The following is a 6,252-nucleotide window of genomic DNA, read 5'->3' as shown; positions in this document are numbered from 1 at the left end:
AACGCACTTTCGCGGAAATATTATTCATGAGAAGCCGAAGACTTTTTCTCAATCATTACGGCAATGAGTGATTTGATTCCGGTGTGACAAGGTGCACCAAACAATCAATGCTCACCTTGTACTCGTGGCCTTACTTTGACTAAATTACCCTTTTTCAATTTAATTAAATAATCCGTCTTGTTGTGACAATGTTGTCTTGTTCCTTTTACTTTTTTCGTCATAAACCTGCTTAGTTCTTGCCCCTTTCTTTCTTCTAGAATGTAAGGAATCTATATTTTCTAGTAGATCTAACACATAAATGAGTTTTCTTTCATCAGATAGCAAAACTGACCAAGTTTTCAAAATGGGGAGCTTTAAGATGGACTAGATTTTGGGTCAGTTTTAGCGCAATCAATCAATCTTGTGAGAGATGTTGTGCGAAAGTTGGTAGATAAGTCTGACCATGCACTTATGTGCGCTCCATACAACACACATACATACTGTTTTTTTTTTTTTTAATTTAGCCACTCGTGATACCAAACGAGTATAAAATTTTATCAAAACACGTCGAGATTAGTGTGTGTGATTTAATTTTTCATAGGCCAAAGTACATTTTTTGTCCATATATTTTAACGAAGTTTTCACTTTGGTTCATGTTCTTTTAATTTTGGCAATTTCAATCCAATATTTTTATTATGTTTCAATTAGGTCCAAACTATTAACTAAATTTATTTTTAAAGTAGAAATATGGCGTAATAACGCATATAAATGAATATTTTAAATATTTCATCATTACTACAGTCTAAATAAATAATTTAAAAATTTAAATAAAATATAATTAAGAAAGAAAAAAAACTTAAATAATTAAAAAAAAAAAGACATGTGTCCAAATGTGATTGGGTAACATTACTCGATTAATGAGTTTTATTCATATGTTATTTAAAATTTTCAAAATATCTCTGCTATATTATATTTCCTCTAACAATTTAAACTTAATTAATGATTTAGACCAAATTACAAATATAATAAAAATACGAGACTAAAATTTTCAAAATTAAAAGAAGATAACCAAAGTGAAAACTTCGTTAAAGTACAAAAACCAAAAATGCACTTTAGCCTTTTTTATATACTTGACTCTTCACGTTTATGATCATGTGGGATTGCGTTATTCCTCTAATTAAACCACTTTTCTCCAACAAGTGAAATAATACATAATGAACTAAAGTATCATATTTTTACACAATTTATCTTTACAGGGTTGAACTAATAATCAATAGTTTATTATGATATTAGAGGGAATTAAAATTTAACATATTAAAATTCTAGTCCACTATCTCACTCTCCTTCGTCACTTGGACTACTAACTCCAAGAGCTATTAAGGTTGTGAGCTATTATGGTTGTAGTACTAATAATCGATATTTCACAAATAAGAATGCCTTATTTGTACCGGGCAAAAAAAAGAATGTATTATTTGTGGTGTTAGAATAAGTCGGCTAGTTTACTTTCCTTATCTAGTTCTCATGTAGTCATGTTTGATTAGGAGTCTTTAGGTTAATAGGTTTTCTAGTCCTATATATAATGTGCTCTTATTTTTTTTTAGAGCAATGTTATTCCCACCCACCAATACTATTTTCCCACATCTTTCTAAACAATTTTTTAATTATAATTTTTTTTAAATTACCAAAAAGGACATACTTGAAAATGAAAAAACAAAGAGACTGTAAGGCTGCCATGACTGCCCACCGCTACACCTACCGTTGCAATTCATTTGGGGGTGCTCCAAATCTACAAGTGAAACACAAGCTCTAAGAGTATTGAAACATAGATCCGGTCTTCCAGCCTAATTGAGATGAATTTCAAACTACTACACTAATTGCATACCAACTTCTGACAAGATTATTTGTTGAAGCTTTTGACATTTGTGAACTGTGAACATAGATAAAGAGTAATGGAAATTTGTAATGTGAAATGCAGAAAATCAGCACAAACCCCAAAAGGATCAAATGATTTTTATTAATTTAGTATGATTTAGAAGATCACTTGAAAAATTGGGATATACTTGTTTTCTTGAATCTATTTGATCGACAAACTTATTATCATGAAGAGCAAATATTTTTCTTTTAAAGAGGTGAATTGGAGTTTATACATGCATATGTTTTCTAGGGTTAGGGTTAGGATTGGGGAAAGAGAAAGAGAAGATGAAGGAGAAGGAAGGCATATGGGTAGTTTGGGAATAATGGGGGTGGAAAGAGTAGATATATTTCTTTTTAAAATAGTTTGTGAGGGTGTGAAAATATGGTGGGTGAGAAAATATTAATGAGAGGTGGAAATAGCGCCACACTTTTTTTTATTATATTTAAGAGTATTATTTAGAATTTACAATTATATACAATAATTTCTCATTTATAAGAGAACCCTAAAGCTAACTCTTAAATCAGCCTTACAATCTCTCATCCCCTCTCATTCAGCGTATCATCTCATATCTCTCACATATTCTAATATTCTATAATTGAACAAGATGTGGAAACAAGTAGGTGCTTACAATTGTGATAAAAGTTTAGATTTGGGTGTACTAAAGTTGAAAGTGGAAGAATGGTGACATATATTATATATATAATGCTAACCCCCAATGAATCATGCAATTCGATCATGGGCATTGACAAAATGGAGATATATATAGAATTATAGAAATAATAAGTCATAAAACAAGTCTTGTGTTTATGAATGGTCATCAAGACCTCTAGGCACTCAGGATCATTGTCAAGTTGTTTCTAGAGAAAAGTAGGCTCACCTAAACTTCCTAATATATGGTTGACTTCACAATTCTCTCACATATGATCGACATAGGCTATCTTCCAACCCCAAATTGACAAATACTGGATTTTTCTGACTACTTCATTGCCATTGGTGTCATTTAAAAATGTCTCATTCATGTTCAATTGGGAAAAGAATCTACTTAAAAAAGGAAAAAAGAAAAGAATATACTGATTATACCCTAGCAAAGAAAAATATATTTATTATACTATCTGAGAGACATATATTGACAAGAATAATTAGTTTTCAATTAGTAGGAATAAAATTATATGTACAATTTTAATAAGGGTAATTTAGGAAAATATGTTGGGTGTAAAGAGTATGTTGGGACTATTGGTAAAAACTTGGGTCCAAATAGCGACACCCTTATTAGTAACATTCCTTTCAGTTAAAGATGTGGGTTATGTAAATATGTTGGTAAAATCAATCTTAGAATTGAATTTTGAGATCAATGAAATGAAATTGGTGCTCCTGTAATTCATGGGAAATTATCATGTTATCTAAAGTGAAACACTATACTTCCTTAATTCCTTTCCTCCCCCTCTCCCTTTATGTTCAATCTACAATGTCATTTGATGAAACAGGTCGTGTTGTCAAGCTTTGTTTTACAATGGCCATCCCAATTGTCGGTCACTTCATACTTTATTAGCAAATGTTCCCATAAATTTTTGAAGCTGACTAGCTGGTTGGCCCCTGCTTGGTGCCTCCTATATACAAAGAGTGATTTAAACAAATATATAGACCAAGAATTTCAAACCTTGTTGCCCTTGGTCATTAAATAATGAAAGGTTGTAATGTTTTAATTTTTTTTTTTTCTCAGAGGAATTATTTTCTTCTAGGTCATTAATTACATCCGTGACATACAACAACAGGTGTCTTACATCAAGTGCCACATGACCCTAATGTGAGACACTATCTTGTATATAACAAGTGTTGGTAAGTTTTTCTCTTGTACATACATGGATAGAACAAGTCGGCTGGTCTCCCTTCAGCCTTCAGCCTTCAGTATGAGCAATCATTCATCAATGCTATTGCTATGCCGTCGCTCACTGGCATTTTACTTGATACTGTCACCCCCTCCCCTTCAAGAAGGGACTGTTGGGAATTAATCCGTCATCCCCAAAAATAATAATATATTTATGGAAAGAATAAAATAATAGTCAATATCACAATAAAAAAACTTTGCTCATATGTTAATTTCAAATTCAAAGTCCTTGTATCTAACTGGATGCCTAATAATAATTTTTCCCTTTATACACCCTCTCTAATCCCTTGAAGAACACAACTCTTTTTGCTTTCTTAACTTATTTACTTCTCAATTGATGTTCCAAAATTAATTCATTCGGATGGAGATACCCTTTTTAGGCCATGGGTTGGATGCATTTCCCATGCCACTTTTAAATAATACTAGCATTTTGTATGTAACGGCTATTTGTGACCTCCCTCTATACCATCCCCTAAGGTGTTGCTAAATGGAAGGATCTTATCAACGTCCATGAATGATAAATCAATCATAGCATAGATCGAAATGCCGAATCAGAAAAATTAGGTGTTATCATATAGTTTTGTATTGGCTAAATTCGCGAGTTGAAGATAAGAATGTATGTGAGACTTACTGTTATATGATGAGACCCACATGTATGTTATGTTAAGGAGGAGATAACCGTCACATAGAAAATTCCTCAGAAATTCCATAGGCCAAAGCATGGGAATACTGACATAACAAGCATTAATTAACCTAATTTTTCCATATGCTAACTGGCATTCTAAAAGGCATATGCTTCCTTCACTTTAAGGAGGGACGAACCCAACAGACGATGCACTTCACATACTGTAGAGACATTAGTGAATCTGCAACAGAAACATCGATGCCTCTGATGGCCGGCAGCCATTGCTGGTGGCCATGGTTTCAGTTAATGCAGCACCCAACATGACGTGGATGTGGTTGTTGAATTTGCTTCCAACCCCTAAGATCTTGTAGCCTTTAGAAAGAAATTAACTACATGTTTACATACAAATAATTGTGGTGTCAACAAGTGACGTCTTATTCAACTAAATTTATTAACTATCAAAACTTTTAAAGTCAACACATACAACTCTCAGTTTTCATTTTTTTTTTTTTTGAGGGGGGAGATAAGTGCATTTGTTTTACATATATGATCAAACCTGCAGAGCATATCCAGGTCACAAAAAACTATTACCATCATCAATGCTTTCCCAAATAAGCATTCTACTTTCATTCTCACTAAATCAGTTAATTTTACACACCAACCAAAAGTTTCAAATAGTTCGAATTTCTGCTTCTGAAACCTCTAAAACCTAAAATGCTATGTGCAACCCCTTCTGTCCTGGGGTGAAATTTGACCTCAACACAAGGCCGGAAAGATGAACGTAAGGGCTTATAATTATAGATTGAACAGCAATGACAGTTATGCAAGAAAAGGTTCCACATGACCACAAAGATGGGTACAAAATTTGCTTGTGAACATGAAAAAAGGGTCTTCCAAAGTTTTTTTGTTTTGTTTTTTTTTTTTTTTTTTTCAGATTTCATAGTAAAAAGTAGTCACAATTCAGAACTGTATGGAACTTCACAGCAAAAAAGAAAATATATATATACAACTTCATATTTAAAATTTGCACTTGCACACCAGATTTGGATTTGTATTTTTTTTCCAATGTGATTTCAAGAAAACAAACAAGTGCTGGGCCAACATTTTGAAAAACATAATGTGTCATTAACCCTAAATGACATGCCAGTAAAAAGTGATCGAAAGCTAATGCGATAAGTTATCATGGCCTTTATCTGTCAGTAAAACTGAGGGACGTCAAAATTATCAACAGAACAGAAATCCAATGATCACATATAGATTATAACCATGTTAATACTAAATTTATATACAGCAGCAATGTATTATGAACATTATGTAACAGTAAACTATAGGATATAAGAGGTAAAACATCTTGGGGGAATTAAGGAAAAATAGTTCCACCAGCCTGAACACCAGCAGATCTACCTGCCTAACACAGTAACCTAGAGAAGGGCATAACTTTAAAAAAGAGTTGCTGCAAAAATTTGACATTAAGGAATAAGATGGGGAGTACGGCATCTTTTTCCACAGAATTTGTCACAGATATAGAAAGGATGAGAAACTGCAGTACTAGGTGATGATGGCCATGCAGTGTCTGTTTTGGCTTCAGAATAAATTATCTGTCAGTAAAATTGCATATATTACAAAGTAATTTGAATTGTTAGATGACAAAGTACCATCTCAATATTGTATCGTCGGAATTTACAATTTAGAAGACGGAACCACTACACAACTTTGTTCTCAGAAATATTATCGAACGTACCGAGCACATGACACCTGCACTCTGGATTACGCCGTCGTTTAAATCATCTTGATTAGAAGGATATGTAACTCTTTATTAATTTTAAGTTGAACAAAATTAGATTAGAG

This window comes from Dryas octopetala, chromosome 7 (assembly GCF_963921425.1).
Source record: "Dryas octopetala chromosome 7, drDryOcto1.1, whole genome shotgun sequence".
Lineage (NCBI taxonomy): Eukaryota > Viridiplantae > Streptophyta > Magnoliopsida > Rosales > Rosaceae > Dryas > Dryas octopetala.
This window is presented reverse-complemented; position numbering follows the sequence as displayed.